Here is a 24376-nt window from a genome sequence, read left to right as displayed (position 1 = left end):
AATGAGTCTTGTGGAGCACCTAATCAAGAGGAAAACTGTTGGACAGAAATCTTAATGGTGGTCATTGTCACTGCAGGCAAAAAACTAGCAACACAAATTCAAAATAGTAATACTAGTTCATTGTTTTTACTGAAAGCTTTTGAGAAATTCTGTTTGCATTGTCTAAATACAATGGGATTGGGATCAAAGACGTAACAACTGACGTTTTTCCAATTCTCAACTCCATTTCTTTGTGGAAATGGAATCTTTTAGTCACAGGTAATAACTAAGCTCTACTAATCACTCTGTGACAGAACTATTCAAGTATGTAACATAACATAATTTCCTAACTTCTTTAATGGAACTTAAATTTTGCAATCTTTTGTCTCGCAGTGGTAAAACTTTATGGTGTTCTCCTTTTGTCTACTGAGATTTCAGGTGGTTAACTGCTGTATTTCCTTCCAACCCAAATGCAAGTGCAGTAATGATATCCATGTGCTTCAATAAAGGCACACTGGCCTGTGGGTATGTTTTAAATAAGTGCCTAAACACACATTCTCACACAGAGTCAGAGTAGCTGGAATGGCATTTCATCTTGGTTCCACGCATGGCAGACTCTGGTAGTGACAAAAAACATACAAAGCTAATTACAGCATGGCTTAGCGTAGCCCCGTCTTTTGCACTAAAAGGGACAACTTAAATGTGTGTCACCCATTGTTGCGATGGCTTGAAACAGTATGCAGTCTTCAAATGAACAGAGCATTTCAAATTCATGTCATAGGCATGTGTGGGAAGAGGTGATGGGAAAAGAAACATATCCATTTCAGGAACTGGAGTCTTTACACTCCCTGTTGGAGTCCTGTTTGGAGCCTGGACCCAAATTATTTTGGGCTGGGTAAAGCTGAAGCCTGGGGCCCTGGAAAGCACAATAATTAAAGGGAAACCTGCTCAGAGAAATAAGGCTTTTCATTTGCAGGAAGCTAACCAAACTAGGAGACCACCTCAACACATTACCAGTTCTGGCTGGCCAATTTCACTACGGGGACAGTGTCATTCTAAATGACAGCAAGTCTATCTCTCTGCTGTCTCCTTCAGGAATAGGCTGCCATGAAGCAAAAGCATCTGTTTTGAGGAAATCTTTGGGCATCATAAAAGTTCCCTGCTCCCCCTTCAACCAGATTTTACTTCTGTGCTAGCACAAGAAGGCTGCCACACACAGCACTTAGGAAAACCTGCATATTATAATGGCCAGCTCAGCTGCTCTCACTTCTGGCCTGGTTCTCTGGAGCCACATCTTTACCAACACCTCCCTCTGCGCCTCCTCCTTGCCTCTCTCCCTCCCCTTCCCAGAATTAGCTGGAGTCTGGATCAGGAGCCTTGGGGACTGGAAGGGGAGAAAAAGGGAAAAATGACTGGACTAGATTTGAGAGCTTACCCCTCTGTATAAAATATTGTATAGGCCGTTTTAAAATAATAATCATGAGGGATCTATCCATTGATTGCAATACTGGTTTTCAGTTTTCTGATGTTTGGTATAACATGCTATTTTATGTTTAGAAATACTGACATTTTTATTGGTATAATAATGTTATTCTGCTCATCAGTTAACTGGGCTGTCTCCAATTCCAACCTCACCTGCCCCCTCCCTATCTCCCACCCTTATCACTGATACCCTTACCACACATCCTCCTAGCCCCTCCTTACCATGCAGCATTTTTTTTTTTTTTTTTTTTTTTTTTTGCGGTACGCGGGCCTCTCACTGTTGTGGCCTCTCCCATTGTGGAGCACAGGCTCCGGCTCAGCGGCCACGGGGCATGTGGGATCTTCCTGGACCGGGGCACGAGCCCGTGTCCCCTGCATCGGCAGGCAGACTTTCAACCACTGTGCCACCAGGGAAGCCCACCATGCAGCATTTTAAACTCTACTGTTCACCTCAAATGGACTTGGTGGCAGGAGCCAGATCTCTCCACAAGGGAAGGGGCGGAGTAAATCCTAAGTGGGTTCATTCCTCCTGGTCAGCGGGAGGAAAATCATACTTCCACAACTGGAAATTACTGGCCACAATTGAAGCATGGTGCAGAGATGGGATTCCTGAGACCTCCACTCAAGAAAGCCAAACATGGCAGAAGGATGAGACCTGAGGGGCCAGTGACCTCAAAGGTGGCAGCTCCAAGGGAACTGCAGGGTGCAGTGGGGATGGGGACTGAAAGGAAACTGCCAAGCCAGGAGCAGATGGTATTTATATCAGAATGGCAGCATATGCTTATCATTTATATTTGTATGAATTAATATTTCTACTTGATATTTTTCAGTAAATTAATAAATTTTGTATATGAAATATAGTAAATGTTTGCTTTCACTGAACTTAAACATTTTTAAAATTAATTCTGAACACTTTTGAATAAAATAACTTCCAAGAAGCTACTTACACAAAATAAATACTCCATCCCCAATTCTGGTGGTGGTGTTTTGCTTCAGAATTGTGATTATTATAGGGAGACCTCCTCCCCTTGCCCCAGGACCAAGACTTTCTACATCAGAGTTGGTGCTTACATAACTGATCTGCGTGATTATGATTAAACCACAGAGCCCAACAGGGTGCCTTCAAGTCATTTCTCTCCTGTTATCAATTTCCCTTTCCAAAGTTTCCATTTCAACTGACAATGCCCAGAAAGAGAATTGAGAATCTTGGATTCCCTGAAACAAGGAATTACATTGCTAGTTTATCCCAAGATACCTAATCTTGGCCATTTGGATGGCCATTTCCTCTTCCTCCTACAATGTGGCATGGTGAAAAGATCCAGGCAGACCTAGGTCTGGATCTGGTTTGTCACTTATCACCTCCATGACCTTGAGTAAGTTATTTCATCTCTTTGAATTCCAATCATCTCATCTGGAAAATTGTGATGACTTTACACACCTTTCAGGGCTCACGTGTGAGGACTGTATAAATCCCAGATCTCAATATGTGGCATTTATTCCCCAAGTAAATGATAGCTTTTGTTATTATTGACTGAGACACAGAAAATTCTAACTGAACTAGGATGGTGGCCCACAGTAACAAGGAAACAAATTACCATAGTTTCATATACAGGTCTTAGAATTACTGAACCTTCACCCAAGACACATGACATAAATGTGTTGAGGATTTTGTCTCAAAAAGAAATGAAATGCTTTCAAAATCTACCTGGTATATATGGGCCCATTATTAATCAGGATAGGCTACGTTTTTTGCAGGAAGAAAAAATTCCCCAAACTTCAGAGCTTTTGACAACTGAGGTTTATTTCTTGCTCAGGCTGCATGCCACTTCACGTCAGCTGTGGCAATGCTACACTTTGTCTCCACTTCAGGAGCCAGACTGATGGGACAGCCCTTGTATGGGATATTGAAGGTCCCCTTAAGAAGGAGAGAGAATGTTGGGAAGCCACACGATGCCTCTGAAAGCTTCTGCTCAGAAGTGGCACATGTCACTTCTGGTCACATTTCATTGGCCAAAGAGAGTCATATGACCAAGTCTGACATCAACAGGGTGAAGAAGTGTAATTCTGCCCCAGAAAGGATAAGTAAATATTTTGAACAATATTACAATCTATCACAGGTCAACTAAACAAATATATGAAGCTAAAAGTCTGGATATCAATGAAAATGAAAAAGGAAAGTTATAGGGAATGAAAAGACAAGACATTGGTCAAACTTGAGGAGCTAAAGAAAATTTGATGTCTGATCATAACAAAGACTGAGCAAGGGTCCAGGTCTCATGACTTACTTGGGATATTTTATAAATGACCTGGACAGAATCTGGCAGGACCGGTCATCTAGAACTTAGCGCTGTAGTGCTCTGAAATACTTCTGGCAATATGGTTGCAGAATAAGAAAAGTTACAATCATTTGTTAATACTGGGGGGAAAGCTTGACATTTCTTGACAAACACAATTCATCAGTATGGTGATGTCTATAACGAAAGACGTCTAGGGCCACAGGATGGTGCTCAGTGGTTTGGTGGTGAATGCAGTGCAGCCCAGAAAGGAGAGTGCCGCCTTGAGAAAGCAAGAAACATGACAGTTGTAATGGGGCCAGTCCCAAGGGGTGAGCAGCTCTGTGAGCTAGGATGTCTTTGATCCTGACATTCTGTTGGTTACATAATAGGCATTGTTGACCTCACTTCTTGGCTGGTGGCCTGGCACAGGAATCCCCTTCCAAAATCCAATGGAAAGGGCTGAAAGGTTCCTGTCTATTTGCTTGAGCCTCACAGAGCCAGCTAACAGCTCTGAGCAGGCTGCATCTCCTCTGTCCACCACCACCCCTGCCCCTCTGCCAGATCGTAGGGCAGAGTTTCCATATCTGCTTCCACATCTGCCTGGATTATAGTTATTGTAGGCAATCCAGGAGTCAGCCTGAATTGTTAGCTTCTTCCCCTAAGGTTTTGGCGTTGCCTAGACATGACTTTGTGCTCTGGTACAACCCTACTGAGGCCCAACTGCAGGCTCCCCCATGGACACGCTGGCCCCTGGAAGGCAACCTTAGTGAGGGGCACAGAGCATAGTAGTTCTCAGTTATGACCCTCTGGACTCTTACACCCAGAAACACTTAACTCAGTTGCATGTTCCCTCACAAGGGGGTGGGATCTGGTTGCAGCTGCTCACATAACGGCACCTGCTGTTAACTAGAAGCCATGTAGCGTGCCTGTGCTGACATGCCCTCAGTGGCTCTTTGCCCTCTCCCCATCTGAGATGTGAGGATGGTTAATTGCAAACATCCTTGTTAGAAACCCACCATTATGCAGTGCCTGACTATTCTTCTGCATGCATTAATTCCACTTCTGTGTATCCCAGATCCTTTATGTAACTGGGGTAACTGGTTTGGAGGAGGAGTTCTAGAGCTGCCCTAAGTGAGGATGAAGCTCACTGATATGGATGGATTTGAAATAACTGGATCACATACCAGACCAGGAGAATGGTTCCAAGGTGAAAATGCCCCTAAGGTTCACTGGTCAGTGGTAGATATGCAGCTATGCCAGCTACCCCAATGCAGTGGAAAGCCATAGGGGTCCACCATTGTTGTTTTTAAAATATCTTTCACTCAGTACCCTTCTTCCAAAACACACCTGGTCTTCTGGAAGGCGTTCCACTCCACTGGCCACAGGAGTAGAAGCATGTAACACAGTTTGGCCCAATCATAGTACTTCATACACTTGTTTCTAATCCAGCCGAGACTAAACAAAATCTTTCTCTGAGATTTTTAAATAACTTGGTTCTTAGATCAGTGAACTAGGTCTCCACTTGAGGATGGCTCATCCAAAAGATTTTCACATTATGAGGAAAGATATTTTGTCTATTTGCTCACCACGGTATCCCCTGCTCTTTAATCACTTCTTCCCCATGATTTCAGCTTACACATCATTTCAGCCAGCCATGGTTCCAGCTCAACCTTAGGTCGGCCTTATAGCTCACGCTTCTGGGCTGCCTGCATCTCTCCATGTTTTCCAATTCAAAATTCCAGGAGCATAGATCAGATTGGTACAGCCCATATTTTACCACCAGGCCACACTGGGTCAGTCAATTGCATGGCTGCTCTGGGTGAGGTGCCCAGCCCAGGTCCAATCAGCCTGGGCTGCAGGGCAAGGTCACATGGTACCACATTGGGCTACCTTGGCAGGAGGGCTGTGATCATGGTATTTCCTTAGGGCATGGGGGTGGGGTGAGTCAGTAAAGCAGGCACAGAACTGATACATCCAGTACAGGTCTGAAGAGAGAAAGAAAGAAGAAGCAAGGACCACACTTCATTGTTTCTAGCATCCCTAATGCCCATATAGTGCTTTCACATGCATTCAATGAATGGATAAATGAATGAAAGAACATATTTCATAAATGAAATTTAATGAAGCAGAAGCAAGTGCTACTTGGAAGACAATTACTCTAACACCAGGACAAAAAGGAGTCAGGACACTGCTCAGCAGCCCTCCTGAACTACAGCTGCTCCTGGCATGCTCTTAAGTTCCCAAACCCCAGACCTGCCCTTCACAGGCCGCCCTCTCAGAGAGTGAGCAAGGAAAAACACTGTCTGCCAGATGTTTCACCCAGAACCTCCCTCTGGCCCTGAAAACTGCCCCCTGCCAACAACAGGAGTTTGACCCAAGAGGCATCTGGAGTGAGAGAGGACTTTATCTGCACTCCCTAATCAATCTCAGGTTTGGCAAGAGTGACCAGGAGTGTCAAAAAATCTTTAGTCCAACAGATGCTTCTCATGAGCTCTCACAACTAACAAAGTTGTCAACTATGTTAAAGAACAAGAAGCCAAAATACTATTTGAGTCCAGTGCCCTTGCTTGAGAGACATGGAAGGGAAAGTATTGGGCTTGGACCCAAAAGGGGTGAATTTGAGTTTGAGTTTGACCTTGAACAAGTCACTTGGCCCCTAAGGCCCTCACTTTCCTTTAAAAGTAGGATAATTACGTCTGTCCTCCCCACACCTCATTTGGTTATAGTAAAGACCAATTTAGACAACACTTGGGGAAAGCGTTTGTAAATGGGTAAAATGCTGCCGAGATGTGAGAGATTCTTCCTAGCATGAGCACGCAGTTAACAAGAAGATGGACTGGTGGTAGGGAAATCCGCAGGTAATGAGGTCAGTGAGGACGCTGCTGCTGGTCGCCAGCTACAGGCAATGCTAACCTGAACCCAGGCAGAAGCAGTGGGAATGGAAGAAAGGGACAGGGACCCTCTCAATTTTCTGGCCCATATGAGGCATCTAAATTTTTTTGGGTTTTTTTGCGGTATGCAGGCCTCTCACTGTTGTGGCCTCTCCCGTTGCGGAGCACAGGCTCCAGACGCGCAGGCTCAGCGGCCATGGCTCACGGGCCTAGCCGCTCCGCGGCATGTGGGATCTTCCCAGACCGGGGCACGAACCCGTGTCCCCTGAATTGGCAGGCGGACTCTCAACCACTGCGCCACTGGGGAAGCCCTAAGTTTTTAAATAAATGAACGAAGTGTAATCTCAATTTGTTATAAAGAAATCATCTTATCAAAACATTACCAGTTTAAAAAAAAAAAAACATTACCTATTACAGTAATTTCCGAAATTCTGAATTTCACTCCTATTTTTTGTAACACCAGTGAACTTGGTATACATTTTATTATTGTATTTATCATCTTGATATAATGTATTGGTTAAATTTTTCATCTCCTCTTCTAGACTCAAATCCCTGCAGGGCAAGGGCTGTGTTTTATTAATATTGACATCTCTCTTGGTGCCTAGCACACTGCTTGACACATAATAAACAAGTAATGTGCTATCCACAAAAGAAAGATTAATCATATCACTATGGATTTATTTATTACTGCAAATCTTCACAATAGGCTTGCAAGGCAGGTATTTTAATTCCCATTTTAAAGATGAAGAAACTAAGACTCAGAGAGGTTAATAAAATAAGTTACCTAAGGTCCCATAGCTGGTAGAGTCTGGATTCAAGTGGGCTATTCCAGAGTCCACATTGCCTCTGCCAACAGATGCTTCTCATGAGCTCTCACAACTAACAAAAGTTATTAGTTACCTCTGCCTCTGCTGGGCCACAGGGCCCAGCTATTAGAACAGTCCTGGAGGGCTGTGTCCTTGTGATTTTGCGTTTGTCTCCAAGTTGCCAAACTCCTGTGCAATCTGGAGCTTGTTTTGGTTGGACACACATTTCCCTCTTGGGAGAAGTGAAAGGGCTTCTGGGAGTAAGGCACTACTGTGAAGACCACGGGGAGGACTGAGTATATAAGACTGCCTCTGAAAATGACCGTCTTCTTCTGGACCAATCCTCAGGGATAATGTCTGATACAAACCTTTAAACAAAACTAAAGGAATTGCACACTGTCCTCAGCTTGAGGAAACCTGGCATGTACCAGCTTGTCCTATGGGGTCTTGATCATTTCAAGACAAGGACAGCAATGGAGAGGGGAGAAAGGGACTCCACATCTGTCTAGCTAGGAAGGCAGCTGGCATCAATTGTCCAGGTAGGAAAGGAGGTTTCTAGCACCACTAGTAATCCAGAATGTATGGGTTTTTAAAGGCTGCATGTCACTGATAAGGAAAACCAAACTGCTATTCTATGCTTGCTATGTCCCTGTGTTGTGTTATTTTGTTTTTTTTCACATATCATGAGCACATCCGACCAGCTAATGCACTGATGCTCAAACATGTTCCTCTAATAGAGAAACCAGAATTCACTGTGCTCTTTGTAGAGCACCATTAAAAATTGCTACATTGAATTTCACTATGAAAACACATGACAACCTTATTAAGAGACAAGGTACCAGGCACTAGAGATTTAATGATATTTAACTAAACTCAGAGAGTAGAGAAAGGTATAAAATGTAAATGTACAAAAGGGTACAAAATGTAAAATGTATAAAATGTAAGTGTCTTCTTCCTGAACCACCATCCGTCTTATTCCCTCCCAGAGAGAACCATGGTTGACAGTTTCTTATGTATCCTTCCAGAAATGTTTCCATGTCTGTATAAACATACATAGAACATGTATATCCTTTTTCAAAAAAACAATAAGGAGTTCACATTACAGATGCTCTTTTGCCTTCAGCATATCCACAAACATGTGATAAATAATATAAACCATTTATTATTAAACAGTTTTGAATGAAATCATAAATGAGTTGTGAATGAGTAAAGGAATGAGATATACTATCTGCCTTGAAATGGCCCAGAAATGATCAATTAGCTGTAAACTATCCACGGACCCTGCTCTTATTTCCCAGTCAGTCCCACCTTCTTGTTTTTGAAAGGCGCCCTCCCCTCGTCAGTCAAGTAGGAGCATTTGTGAGCACTGACCTCCACCCCGCCTTCTCACCCAGGAACCCCAAACAAAAGGAGAAGCAGTTTGGGTTTTTCTTTGACAGCCTAAGCACCCACCTCTAAAATCTCACTAATTTATTTGAAATGAGCCTGAGTTACAGGATAATTCAGTACATAGATTCTCACTGAGACTAAAAACATTTTTCTTTTCAACTAAAGTTCAGGTTTTCTTTTCAAATAAAGTTCTCCTGCTTTTTGAGGCAGGAGATCAAAGGTGAGTCTCTCCCTGCCCTCCCTTGTAAATGGAGAGACACCCACATATCTACAAGGAGAGCTGAGCATCCGAGGAGGTGTGTGATAAGTGCCAAAGAGTGGCACAGGCAATACCCTGATGGTACAGAATGTCTTGCTATAGAGCACAGGGAATTTAGAATCAGCCCTCAGAACAACTGTGTTCTGAGCTGAACCTGAGCTGAGCTTTAGACCTTGAGGTCAGTTATTTATGACCTTGTCTTTGTCCCCCACTAGGACAACCAAGTTCCTCAAGGGCTTCCCTGATGGCACCTAGCACAGTGTTTGGAACATAGTAGGTGCTCAATAAATGATAAAGTAAATTCACACTTAAGGCTATCAGCTGCCTGATATTTGAGACCCGACGTGCACATGGGATAGATAGTGGCTGCTGGCTCAGGGCAATTCTAAGGTTATTGTTATTTCTGTCTTTGATATTTCTTTGTAGAAATATAAGACACAAACATCTGTGTATAAATGCTCTTTTTTAAAAATTTTTAATTAATTTATTTATTGGCTGCGTTGGGTCTTTTTTGCCGCGCGTGGGCTTTCTCTAGTTGCAGCAAGCGGGGAGCTATGCTTCGTCGCAGTGCATGGGCTTCTCATTGCGGTGGCTTCTCTTGTTTTGGAGCATGGGCTCTAGGCATGCGGGCTTCAGTAGTTGTGGCACATGGGCTCAGTAGTTGTGGCACACAAGCTCTAGAGCGCAGGCTCAGTAGTTGTGGCATATAAATGCTCTTTGACAGCTGACTTTTGGAGGGGGAATGGGGTTGGGGAAGGAAGTGGGAGGCCTCTTTGTTTCAAGGAAGCACAAAGCAGTAGAGAGAGATAGAAGTGAGTCCTGATCCAACTACTGACAAATGTTCTGCGATCACTCCTGGCTTCAGAGGCACTGAGAGCTGCAGTTCCCAGGTGGCCGCTGACCTGCCTGAAAGTGACAAGGAGGGCCATTCGTTAAAGCCCTCAAACCATTTCCAGAGGCCAGATTCAGGGTTACGGGCTGGGCCTGCCTCTCCAGGCATGCTACCTGGGCCGTGAGGCCGGGAAGATTACCTTGATGGCCACAGCAATTTGGCAGAAATGAAAAGGCACTGAGATATTGGGCGAGCTATTAGTGGCTGTGTTTGTGATCTTCTGGCACCTGCAGCCCAGGCTGGCTGGTTTTGCAGCTTGCCCTGGCACTCAGGCCTGGCATTTCAGAAAGTTCTGGCAGCAGAACCTTGGAAATAGTACCTTTAAAAAAATGTGCAGAAAGCTAATGTCACATTGGCAAAGCTCACCTGGGGCCACCTCCATCTGTCATCCCCTTTGTGGCTCACCATTTTTACTCTCTCTTTAGTGATCAGAGCCTATGTTGTCCTTTCCATGCCCTCGTTGGGGGGAGGCCTGTGGATGGTCTTCCACTGTCCACTGGTTTATTACTCCTTCCTCCCTACAGTTTGACAGCTGGGCAAGACAGCTGAAGCAATTCCCATATGGGTTGTCAGCAAAGACTGGGGTAGAGGGGAAATGATTTAGACATGCAGCATACACAGCTAACTCCCCATTGCAGATGGGCCCAGGGGACTGTGCAGAGAAAGCAGTGGCCACAATGAGGCAGTAGGAGTGGTCTCAGGTCTCCTTCTGTAACCCAGGGCAGGCCAAACAGAGCTGGTTGGGGGATATAGGGCCTTTCCTGCTACCCTCTGGGCATTAGCTGGGGTTCCTTTGTTGTAAGCAACAGAAACCAAATATAAGTTTAAGAAAAAAGAGTTTGCTGAAAAGATACACAGTAGATCACAAAATCAAAACAAAGTCTCAGAAAGGGCAGGAAGAAGGGAAGGTCTTGAGATCCAGGTTATGAGGCATGAGCACTTATTAATCCCTTCGAAACATTTTTTTATCCCAGTATCCAGCTGTTCAAGCTTCCTGGTGAATCAGATTGGCTTAACCAAGACTTCACAGAGCAGAGGGGAGGGCTTGTTCCCAAAGGGAAATGAGGGTTCTACCAAGTGACAGTGGAACAACAGCTGGGTGGCCAAAAGAAAGAGGTGTTCGCCACCTCAAACCACAGAATCCCTTGCCCTTCACTCGCGTGTTTGCTCTACCTTGCTAATAACTAGATTTTACTATGAGGAAAATGGTGGAAAAGTTAAGGGAATCAAGGACAGGAGGGAACCCAGTTACTGTTGGCAACTATCTGACAATAGACCTTGAGAGGGGAGTCCTGGAGCTGTTTCCACTTCCTTGAAAACCTGAATGGAGGAATAGCATTTATCCAAATCAGAAACCTGGGAGACACCTAGATGCCTCCATTTTCTTTCCTCTTTCCCCCAAATCAGATCGGGTACCAATTTCTTTCACTTTGTCCCCTGAACACTTCTCATCTCTACACAACCCTTCAGGCCTCCAACTTTTCACCTGCCCAGGGCCAGAGCCTCCTAACCAGTCTCCTTGCCTTCAGGCTTCTCCCTCCAATACTCTCCCACTGCAGCCAGAGGGATCGCTTAGAAACCCACATCTGATCGTGTCTCTTCCTCTAAGGGGCTTCCATTGCACTCAGGAAAGCTTAGCACCACAAAAGGACCCTTATGCTTACTCTCTGGCTTACTTCTCCAGATCTCTTGCAAGTTTCTCCTTTCTTCACCGTTTTCACCACTTGAAATTTCACATGAAATTAGTGCCTGCTAACCGCTTGCATTGAAGAGGTGGGTAAAAGAACTGTCTTCTCCCACTGCCTGAATACAGGGTGCTGTGGACTGGATTGTGTCCCTCAAAATTCATATGTTGAAGCCCTAATCTCTGTGTGATTGTATTTGGAAAAAGGGCCTATAAGGAGGTAATAAAGCTTAAGCGAGATCATAAGGGTAGGACCTTAATACAATGGGATTGGTGTTCTTATAAGATGAGGAAGGGCTTCCCTGGTGGCGCAGTGGTTGAGAGTCCGCCTGCCGATGCAGGGGACGCGGGTTCGTGCCCCGGTCCGGGACGATCCCACATGCCGCGGAGCGGCTGGGCCCGTGAGCCATGGCTGCTGAGCCTGCGCGTCCGGAGCCTGTGCTCCGCAACGGGAGAGGCCACAACAGTGAGAGGGCCACGTACCGCAAAAAAACAAAAAAAAAGATGAGGAAGAAGGATCAGAGGTCTCTCTGTGTCATGTGAGGACAATGAGAAGGCAGCCATCTGCAAGCAGAAATCAACCTGCCAGATGACCTTGATCTGGGACTTCTAGCCTCTAGAATTGTGAGAAATAAATTTCTGTTATTTAAGCCACCCGGTCTATGGTATTTTGTTATGACATCCCAGGCTGACTAAGACAGGGCCATACTGTGAATAGTCTGCATAAACCTTGACATCCCTTTGAAGTCTTTTGCTGTAAAATAAGTTTTGATATTCTTGCATTCTGCCTCATACTAGTCTCACTGGCTTGGATATACATGTATTGTTTAATATCACATGCATAGTGAATCAGGCCATAGTTTTCTGCTGACTTCGAGTTTTCCCAGCCCAATACACCCCTCCTCACCACAGTAAGGAAGGTTTAGAACCCAGTTCAAAAGCCACTTCAGCTGTCTCCCCCTCAAGGCTTTTGCACCCTTTGTTCTCTGCTGGAACATTGTCTCCCTGACCGTCTTTTGTCCACTTGGTGAACCCTTTAAAGCAAAAACTCAGCTGTCAATTCCTCTTTTAAGATGCTCCCGGCCTCACACCTCAATGTGGAGCTGATATTCTCCTTCATGCACTCACTATGCCCTTGGCAGATATACAGCCCCTTATTACTCACACGTATGTTTATACGCCTGACCCCTACTGAACTGTAAGCTCCTTGAGGGCAGGCACAAGGTCTGATTCATCTGCAAATTCTGAGGGCCTAGCAGGGGGCCAAGCACAAAGTACATGCTCCATAATTGCTGAAGAATGAATGAATGAATGAGCAAATGAATGAATGAGTAAATCAGCTTAAATTACAACAGGAGTCATTTCAGTGGGATATACTTGGGGATGGTGATAAAACACAAAATGTTCCACAAAGACTGACAGTGAAATCTCCACAGCTGAAGAGCAGCAGCAGGGCAAGGAGAGGTCTGCCCCAGCAGGCACAGCCACTCAGCTCAGAGAAGTAGGGGGATGAGTTAGAGGGTCTCCTGAGATTTCTGCAACATGTATTAGTGGGCCTGCTCCCTAAATGCTCACTGCCTCTCACACTGACCCACCTTTCCAGCTCTAAGGTAGCTGAGCCCCTTAGTATCTCATGCTTGCATCGTCACACTTATTTCTTAATTAGGACACTGGTCTAAAAGCAACCTCCCTCTTCAATCACTCTACATATCACCTGCTAGAAGCATTCACCCCACACAAAATCCCACCCCAATCCTCCACATATCTGGAGAACTTGGTCTACGGAATTGCAGGTCTTCCAGTTTCTAGCCTCAACTTACTTCTCAACAATAGTCAACAAAGTGAACTGGCAACACCAGCTCTAGTTATTCACAGCAGTGAATTCAATGGACAAAACTCCCAGCCTGGGCTTCCCTGGTGGCGCAGTGGTTAAGAGTCCGCCTGCCGATGCAGGGGACACGGGTTCGTGCCCCAGTCCAGGAAGATCCCACATGCCGCGGAGCGGCTGGGCCCGTGAGCCATGGCCACTGAGCCTGAGCGTCCGGAGCCTGTGCTCCGCAACGGGAGAGGCCACAATGGCGAGAGGCCCGCGTACCGCAAAATAAATAAAACTCCCAGCCCTTGGGGACCTCGCCTTCTAGCCCTGCAGCCTCGTCTACCCCACCACGCTTCACCGTCTTTCTCACCTGCTCCCCACTACCTGAAAACACATTCTTATTCCCACTTCCTGGCTTCTGCTCCCGCTCTCCCCTGGCCTAGAACGTCCTCTCTGCCAGAGCCGCACTTATCTGAATCTCAGTTCAGTGTCTCCTGTCTCTGAGGACAGCCACCTTTTTCGCCTTCCTCTGAACTCCTGAGGCCCTCAGTCACCACCCACTTGCTACTATTTATGTTATGCTACCTTTGTTTCTGGGCACATACGTGCATGGCTTTGTGTGGATATACACATATGTGCATCTTTCTATCACTACAATGTATACTGTATACCTGAAGGCAGAAATGGGTTTCTATCTGTCTCCTTCTGGGTCTTGCTCAGTGCTCTGCACATGGAACTCAATAAATACTGGTGGAAGCAGGGAAGTGAGTTGGCAGCGAACAGCTCTGACCTCGATGGCTTCATTTCCCCCTTCCCAGGATGCCCACTTCTGTCACTCTGCCTGGCTCTTGTCAGCTGAGGCACTTGCAGACATCTGTGAGTTTAGGGTGATGCCCTGCATCAGGGCACTGGTAATGGGAGAGGGACCCAAGTCTTGAAGGTGTCCCAAGGCAGACATTTTCCTTAAAGAGTGATAGAACTGGCCAGTTCCTTCTTCCTTTCTTGATTTCTCCAGAATAGAAGCTGTTATATATACTCTGGGATGTATTCTAGCTAGTGGAGATTCTCTTTATTTTTGTGAGGGACAAAGATGTTAGAGCAGAGAGGAAAAATAAGGCAGCAAGAGCTGGGGTATCCTCTCGGGAACTCAGTTACACACGTGTGTATGTCCATGCACAAAGGCATATATAGTGCTCTCAGGGAGTCCATTACACACACGTGTGCACGCACATGCACAGAGACTCACAGGCCAGGGAACTCACAGCAGGTACTGCCGCTAGAATAAAATCACAACATAGGTCTCAGCAGCACCATGTCCAGGTGGTTGCCCTGGCAGATTGGATATAACCTGCTCAAACCACACAGGATGTGCTTAGTCTCTCCTTCACAGCAGAATCCACAGCCACTACCATTTCCTAGTGTCTCCAGCAATTCCTACCGCAATCTGCCAAGAGGGAAGAAAGGGAAGTGGTTCACAGATATTATCACTTGCGCAGCAATGTGGACTCCTCTAAACTGGCTTTCTTGTCTGCCAAACATGACAGCCAAGACAGCTCCTGCCCTGGGACAAAATCAAAGAAGAGCTTAAGAAAAAAAAAAATCTTCCCAGACAGCAAGACCCACAATGCTCTGGGGCCACGTCTAATTAACTTACTGCCTCTGATGTCAATAGCTTCCAAGGCTGGCATGGTGCGTTTGCAAACACATTCCAGGAGGGTCAACATGATCTGGTGTTGACACAGGCCCATAACTGTCAAAGGCAGTAGTTTTCGATTTATAGATGCTGTAAAGTTTGGCAATATGATTGCTACAATGTGGGGTGTGTTTTTGACAATAATCAGGAGGTGGGGGGTTGGGGAGTATTGGCTCCAGATTCGCCCATGGACTTGGGCTACTGAGGGCAAACCTGTAGTGATTTCTGCTACTGCAAAGCAACTGCAATAGTGGTTCCAAACAATGAGCCCTAGAATGTTAAGTAGTTCTTTACTAGCAAACTCTAGACTTCTATAACAGACTAAAGGTACATTATTCATTCAATAAACATTGATTACCACCTATCATATGCCAGGCACATAGTGCAGAATCAGAACCACGGAAGCACCAAGAAATGGGGGGTAAGTTTACCTCCAGGGGACTCAATACATGTTAGGTCTCATGGCTTCCAAGAACCCTCTTGGAAGAACAATGATGGAAGAAAAACAAAAACAAAGGAGAAGAATGGTGAACACAGCTACATCAGCCTTTGCTCCGATCACCTCAAGATGTGAGTGTTCATAGGTGCAGGTGTGGGACTTGTTTGCGTGGGCTGAAATAGGAAGAGTGACTTTTCATTGTCTGAGACCCAGAGATAGTACTAGACCTGATTATTGACCAAAATAAAACATCACTGAAAATATTTTTCATTTATTATCACTTACAGAGCAAGGCCAGCATTTGGAAGTACTTAGAGTCTGGGGTTCGAAAGCCTGGACAATATGGTTCCCAGCTGTGCAGAAGAGTACCTGTTGTTTCTTTGTATGTGCACATACACATGCATGTGTGTGAAAAGGCCCATGTGCTGGTCTGAATCTCTCCAAATAGACCCCTTATGGTTCTCAAAAGCAGAGACAGACAGGTCATTGAGAGCCATGCAACTAGCAAATATTTACTAAACACCTCCAGGGTGCCAAGCACGCTGCTGAAACACAGGGGCTGAAGGACAAACTATGTTACTCTCCAAAGTTAATGTTCATCTGCTTAAGAACAGAGAGGAAATAACATATTTAGATTCAGATTCACACACTCAACTTCAGGCAATTCCAACCAGGGAAGGCTTTTATCTTTACCAAAAAAGGGTTATCACTATCTACTAGAGTGGCTAAAATTCAAAACACTCACAACACCAAGTGCTGATAAGGATGTGGAGAAGCAGGAACTTTCATACATTGCTGGTAGGAATACAAAATGGAACAGCCACTTTGGAAGACAGGTTGGCCGTCTCTCACAAAAATAAACATACTCTTACCATATGTTCCAACAATCATGCTCCTTGGTATTTACACAAAGGAGTTGAAAACTGATGTCCACACACACGCACACAAAACCTGCACACAGATTTAAGGCAGCTTTATGCATAATTGCCAAAACTTGAAAGTAAAAATAAACTGTGGTACATCCAAACAATAGAATGTTATAGAGCCCTAAAAAGAAATGAGCTATCAAGCCATAAAAAGACGTGGAAGAGGGACTTCCCTGGTGGCGCAGTGGTTAAGAATCTGCCTGCCAACGCAGGTGGCACGGGTTTGATCCCTGGTCCAGAAAGATCCCATATGCTGCAGAGCAACTGAGCCCATGAGCCGCAACTACTGAGCCTGCGCTCTAGAGCCCACGAGCCGCAACTACTGAGCCTGCGTGCCACAACTACTGAAGCCCATGCACCCTAGAGCCCACAAGCCACAACTACCAAGCCCGCAAGCCACAACTACTCAGCCGCGTGCTGCAACTACTGAAGCCTGCACACCTAGAGCCTGTGCTCTGCAACAAGAGAAGCCACCGCAATGAGAAGCCTGCGCACTGCAACAAAGAGTAGCCCCCGCTCACGGCAAGTAGAGAGAAAGCCGGCGCACAGCAATGAAGACCCAACGCAGCCAAAAAATAAACAAACAAATAAATAAATAAGGTGTTCCAAGCTGTGGAAACTTGAAGAGTGGATCTGATGGGTAAGTTTCTCATCTAGGGCCCTCAGCAGATTTCTTGGGTTCTTTTTGACATGGAAATATTGTACATTTTCATGCTGAAATTATTCCTTCTGAGAGCATATAGCCATGTTCAGAAGTGGGATAGTGATTCCAATGAGCCTGTACCCAGCCCCAGGAATTGGGTCACTGCTTCCAACCCAGGAGCCAGACAAGGTCTATTCAAAGGAGCTAGTGCAGACAGGAGCTCTCAGTGCTCTGTGGCCAGAAAGAACTGTATTGAAGAGTGAGAATGCTTGACCAGGCATGGTAACATGGCTGTGATATATTAAGTGAAAAAAAGTACTTTGCAAAAGAGCCTAAATTGGATGGAACGAATTCTGTTTGAACTTAGCTGAAAGACATACCAATTGTTAACAGCAGTTGTCTCAGGATAACAGGCTAATGTGCGACTTTTGTGTTCTGCTTTGTACACCTCTATGTTCTAAATTTTTTACAATGGATATGTATTATTTTTTAATCAAGGGCAAGAGAGAGAAAATATGAGAGAAAATGACTGTCCATCAACAGAGTCCATTGAGGGTTTGGGTTTATCAAGATGAAAAATAACCAGTAGGAAACCCCTCATACATCTGACTCAGAGCAAGATTCTGAAGAAGGACTAGGGTACGTGTGTTAAAATGAAAACTGTACACATGAGAACATAAACCCATATGTGTTGTTTTTATTGTTTTTAAGTCAATTACTTGGGCCATAGCAGTAAGGATCTGCCCAGTTCTTATCCACACCCAGGAGAAGAGAATCAAAAGAGCACAAAGTATTTGAACGTGACAGGTTTCCCCATCACTGCCCAACCTCTTCATGCATGGAAAGAAAAGTCTCACTCTAAAGCTATAAAAGGCAAGAATGGTAATGTCTGTAACCCCAAAAGAGATACAAATCAGACAACCAGAGTTATGGGCCTGAGGGTTTAAATCTTAACAGATTGAGAGTAGGGAGGTAAGGGAGGAGATAGAAATTAAATAATCCTGAACCACAGCCAGGGATCAAAACCTAACACATCTAAGAGTTTGATGGTTTCTGGCCTTACATTTAGGTCTTTAATCCTTTTTGAGCTTATTTTTGTGTATGGTGTTAGGGAGTGATCTAATCTCATACTTTTACATGTACCTGTCCAGTTTTCCCAGCACCACTTATTGAAGAGGCTGTCCTTTCTCCACTGTACATTCCTGCCTCCTTTATCAAAGATAAGGTGGCCATATGTGCGTGGGTTTATCTCTGGGCTTTCTATCCTGTTCCATTGATCTATCTTTCTGTTTTTGTGCCAGTACCATACTGTCTTGATTACCCCTGCTAGGACGGTGGCTCTGCTGGGTCTGGAGTCGGTGTCCTGGGCAGCGTCCCGAGTGGGTGATCTGAGCCGGGCCTTCCCCCTCTGAGCCCGGCTGGGCATCCAGGGCGGACTCCCTCCCCTCTGAGCTCCATCACCTCCTTGATACTGAAGGAGTCTGTCCTGAGTGGACGCTGATGGGCTCACGCTTTGTGAAGTGAAGTGCTGGGGGCTTGTTATGTGCCATCTGTCTGATTACGCAGAAAAAAGGAGGAAAAGCCTATAGTTTTACTCTCTAAGGGAGAGTCTGAGCCGGCAAACTCTGATGAGATCGTGCAGCACCTCTGGAAAAGCAAAGCGGCCGTCACCAGTCACCAACCGGGCAGCTTCCTCCCTTCAGCTGAATGGATAAAGAAGATGTGGCACATATATACACTGGAATATTACTCAGCCATGAAAAGGAACGAAACTGAGCTGTTTGTAATGAGGTGGATGGACCTAGAGTCTGGTATACAGAGTGAAGTCAGAAAGAGAAAGACAAATATTGTATGCTAACACATATATATGGAATTTAAGAAAAAAAAATGTCATGAAGAACCTAGGGGTAAGACAGGAATAAAGACACAGACCTACTAGAGAATGGACTTGAGGATATGGGGAGGGGGAAGGGTGAGCTGTGACAAAGCGAGAGAGAGGCATGGACATATATACACTACCAAACGTAAGGTAGATAGCTAGTGGGAAGCAACTGCATAGCACAGGGAGATCAGCTCGGTGCTTTGTGACCGCCTGGAGGGGTGGGATAGGGAGGGTGGGAGGGAGGGAGACGCAAGAGGGAAGAGATATGGGAACATATGTATATGTATAACTGATGCACTTTGTTATAAAGCAGAAACTAACACACCATTGTAAAGCAATTATACCCCAATAAAGATGTAAAAAAAACCCAAAAACCTAACACCTTCTCCTTGATGAGACGGCTCTTCCAGGAGCCTGTTAACACCTCATAACTTAGCTGACACCCACAAGGGAAACACACACAACAATCCACACACCCAAAAGTGATCACAGTCTTTGGAGCAGAACAGAGAATTCTTCCAGAAGGGCTCAGCAGTGAAGAAGTAAGAGAATATGGCGGTATTTTTTAATGTCCCTCAATATTCCCGAATGTGGTTTGTCCTTTCAAATCCTCAGTTTCCTGGGAATGCACATTTTTGTATTTCAGTGAAACGGCTCCTGTTTGAGGTAGTTGGCTTCCAGATACTATCTAGGGGGCTGGATGAGAAGTCGAGGATGGGCTGTGAGTTCCTATCAAGGGCTAGCTACTGGGTCCACTGAGTTGCTGCCACCCTGAGTCCTTCTAACATGGCAAGAAACATCCTGAGTCAAGGTCACTGCTGAGGTCACAGCTCTCAGTTGAAGGCCAGATCTGTGAGGTCAAGCAGGTGTCATTCCCATCCTGAGCCTACTTTTTAAAAAACAACTAGAGCTTAAAAATTGTCAGAAGTCATATGAATAGGCAAGATCTTTCATCAGGGGTTGGACAAGTAGGATTAGGGTTAAGTATGTGTTTAATAATGGCCTTTAGATTTTTATGATGTATGAATAACACTGATATTCACATATCTTTTATCTTCACAACAAAGCTGTATGGGAAGTAATAGTGTCACTTCCATTTTATGTGAAGAAACTGAGCCTCAGGGAAACTGACTTCCACAAGACGGTGAGCTAGTAAGTGACAGAGCTGGGATAGGAACCCAGATCTTCTCGCTCAGCATTCTGTCCGCACTGCCTGCCTTAGAGTAGCTGTAAGAGTACTAAGATCCTATAGCTACTTCCAAGCAGGAACTCCCAAGCAGGGCTTGCAATGGGAGCCCGGACAGTCTGGGAGTCTTTTCAGGACAGGGATCATGTCCTGTTTTCCTTTGTCTCAGGGGCTGGTGTGTGGAAGACTCATCATGAATAGTGAATGAAGGAGGAAGAGGGGCAGGAAAACTTGAGGCACCCAGTGGGACTCAGTGCCAGATCACAGACTAATGGGTTTTGACCAATCAGCATCATTCCCACCATGAGCTCTGTCAGGAGGCAAAGCAATAAAACTTCTTAGAGCACCTACAGGAGCAAATGCGGCACAGTGACTGCACCTGTGGGCACATGTTAACCTCCCTCCTCACCCTTCGGGGACTTTCAAAAACCACCCTGGGCCACTTCTAAGGTCAGGGCATGGGGTCCTGCTTGAGCAGGTGGAGAAGGGAAGAGGAGGACTTGAGCCACTGAAGACTGAAGCAGGGGATATTTAAATTACTTTTGTGTTTAAAGATAGGATCATACCTGGTTTTGAACTTATCCATCTATAGTGGGCATCTTTCTAAATCAGCAAACATACACTTCTCTATCACCATGGTTAATAGCTGTATTGTTCTTCACAATATACAAGAATACAATAATCTATTTAACTAACACCCTGTTGAGGGTCATTTATATTGCTTCCCCTTTTTTTTTCTTTTTGGCTGTGATAACCATGCTGCTGTGAACATCCCTGCAAAGACAATTTCTGAACTTAATAAAGAGGACTGGCTGGTCAGAAGAAAAACGGTGTCTTTCAGCTTAGGGAGGAGAACTGGGGCAGGCTTCACAGCACACATGAAATGTGAGCTGGACCTGATGTTTAGGTATAGAGACTACGAGATGATAATGAGGAAAAAGTCAGCCCAAGCAGACGGCTTACCAAGAGCAAAGGTACAGAGGCAGGAAAGCATGAGGGGCCCATAGGGGAAGAGAACACTGTGTAATGAGATTAGAGCACAGAGTGGATGAAGCAGAGGGGCTAGAAATCAGATTCCCAAGTGGGCTGGACAGAACTCAGGAAGGCTTTGATCATCAGTCAAAGGGATCTATTATCGTACAACAGATCAACAAGACGGTTTCACGTTCATCCTCTTAGAGATCATCCATCCAAGCGTCAGTACTCAATAGGTAACTCAAAGTCAATTCTCCTGTTAATGGTTGCAATGCAAAAAGAATGCCCTTGATTCTAGACTGGAAGATTTAAAAGAAAATTCACAGATCCAAAAGTTCAGTGAGATATGCATGAAAGAACCTGGCATGGACTTGTCACACAGTTAAGTGTTTAATAAAAGCTAACTAAGGCTGAACAATCATAACAAGAGGTCATTTTTAAATTCTGAGATTATGAAGTTAGAAACTTAGCTTTTTTCATGTTGACTTTATTCTGCCTGCTTTGTGGTTTTAGTTTCCAATAAAGTCGCGTGGGGAGAAGGCAAGCTTGCTTCAAGGAGAGAGAAGGAAAAGCCCCACACATCCAGGCAGCTCCTGGAATTCGTTTTTGGATTGTTTATCGCTTTAGTATTCAAACCCTCGCCATCTGATCATCAAAGTCACTACAGTCTAAACTGGCCTAGGATTTTTTTTCTGTGTTTGGAGTTTATATTAGAAATTAAGATTTACTGCCTTTGCAGGCCATTTTTAGCCTTTTTATGAAAAAAGTGGAGGCAATAGAGACCCACTTGTCCAATGTGTCATTTTAAACATGGTGGGCAAGTGGAGGGTGGCAGCTTTATTTATCACCACACGCTCACTGGAGTGCTGGTAAATGGAATTGCTTGCTCTACCAAGCACACAGGGAATAAGCACAGCAGTGAGGAGGGGTTTACAGCAGCTCTGTGATCTTGAATTATGAAAGGATTAGACAGGTTTGAGAGAAGGGAGCCTCTGCTGTTTTTCTTCCCTTTTCTGTAAAAATTTGAAGGTGAGGAAAAGCCTAGAAAAAAGACAATTTAAAAAGTCCACCAGATGATGCTCATTGGAAAATGGGGTGGGAGATTTCTGATTTACTTCCTCTGGTTACTTGCCAAGTCAGAAATCATGATGCAAATAATGACTTCTCTCTCTAGAGTGAGGAATTCATTAGTGTTAGACCCAAAGTCCCGCTGGGGTCCTGAAGCACTTGCTTTCACTGCCAACCTTAAGGCCCACACAGCATTCTGTTTTCATGAATTTGAGTTGAAGCCCATATCTGCTTAACAATGTTATTAGTAAGTGAACTATATTTTTTGGAGCTGCTTTTCTCTTTGCTGCTAAATTGCATCAAATCCAATTGATCTGCAAGCTGACAGTATTTGGATATCTTTGCTAAGGAAGCTATGGCTACCACTAGTACCATTTTTAGGCCAATCCCCTACCTGCCTAACCTTTACACCATGCCCACAGGTCCCTCTCTGCTCATCCCAGTATCCTCAGGTGCCACTGCAAGGCACGCCCGACAGAAGCCTTCTTCCCAGGAACCTTATTCAGGGGCTTTAGTGCAATGAGCGACTCTCCTGAAGCTCCATCCTCAGCCTTCCTTTCCATCCTCGTAGGGAGACACCAAGCTCCTTGAATTAAGTCATGTTCTCTCTTATTTCTGGGATAGAAATAAAGGCTGGCCCTTGGAAAGAAAAACCCATCTGTCTCAGTCAGTAAGACTCATAACAAAACACCATAGACTGGGTGGCTTAAACAGCAGAAATTCATTTCTCACTGTCTGGAGGCTGGAAGTCCAAGATCAGGGTGCCAGCGTGGTTGGATTCTGCTGAGGACTCTCTTCTTGGCTTGCAGATGGCTGCCTTCTTGCTGTGTCCTCACAAGGTGAAAAGAGAGAAATCTCTCTTCCTCTTCTTATAAGGACACTAATCCCATCATGAGGGTCCCATCCTCATGACCTCATCCAACTCAACCTCCCAAAGGTCCCATCTCCAAATATCATCGCATTTAACGTTAAGACTTCAACTTATAAATTTTCGGGGGATACAAACATTCGGTTCATAACCATCAATAGGCTTTGCTTTAGGAGTTGACTTAAATGCTACTTCTGCTGGGAGTGTTTCTTAAAATGTCCAAGGCTATGTCCTCTCACAATATCCCATGTTTACCATGGTACTTACCACACTGTTTGGCAACTGTTGGTATATATGTCTTCTACTGGGCTGAACATTTTGAGAGCAGAAACTGTTATTCACAGTTTCTACCCAACATAACGCATATAGTAAGTACTTAAATGCCTGTGGCCTTACTGCATTAGTCAGGGTAATGCTAGTTGTTTCAACAAAAACAAAATTTAAGACACAGAAGTGTATTTCTCAGTGCACAGTCCAGTGCAGTTCTTCACCAGGCAGCCTTAAACAGGGTGATTCAGGGACTCAGATTCCTTCCATCTTGGGGCTCTGCCATCCCCTAGGGCTTTAGAGTACTATTCCAGTCAGCAGATGGGAAAGAAAGGATGGAAATGATACACCTGCTGCCTAATCACTTCTGCCTGGAAGCGACATGCTTCTCTTCCAATCATATCCCATTGGTATGAACTGGCCTCAGCTAGGTGCAAAGGATGAGAGGGTGGGGGGAGCAGGCTGAGAAATATGATCCCTAATGGGCAGCTGCTTCCAAACAACTGCCCCTTACTGTGGGATGAATGAATGAATGAATGAAATCAAAGATACAGTACAGGGGAAAGAATGCAGGAATGTTGGGACCAAGAGGGAAACCATGTTAAACCTCCAAACACTCTGATTTTATAAAAGCAAGAGGTCCAAAGTAGATAACTGACTGACCCCTGATCTATTTAGTAGAAGACCTGGGGTTTAAACTCAGGTGACCTTGGTTCTTGCCCTAGTTTGTTGAATGGAAAAGTCGCCCCTCCCCATACTTCTCTGAACCTGTTTTGTCATCTGTAAAATGAAAGTTTTGTACCAAATGCTCCCTAAGATCCAGTCCAGCAAAGGGGCCACAACTAAGATCTTAGAGGTTTGTTCTGAAAATGGTACAGTTCAGATCCCTGGAATCACACTTCACAATCAACTTAGAAGTGAAAATTTGATCCATCAATCAGCTGTTTTATCTGCA

This window comes from Lipotes vexillifer, unplaced genomic scaffold, assembly GCF_000442215.2.
Source record: "Lipotes vexillifer unplaced genomic scaffold, Lipotes_vexillifer_v1.1 scaffold645, whole genome shotgun sequence".
NCBI lineage: Eukaryota > Metazoa > Chordata > Mammalia > Artiodactyla > Lipotidae > Lipotes > Lipotes vexillifer.
This window is presented reverse-complemented; position numbering follows the sequence as displayed.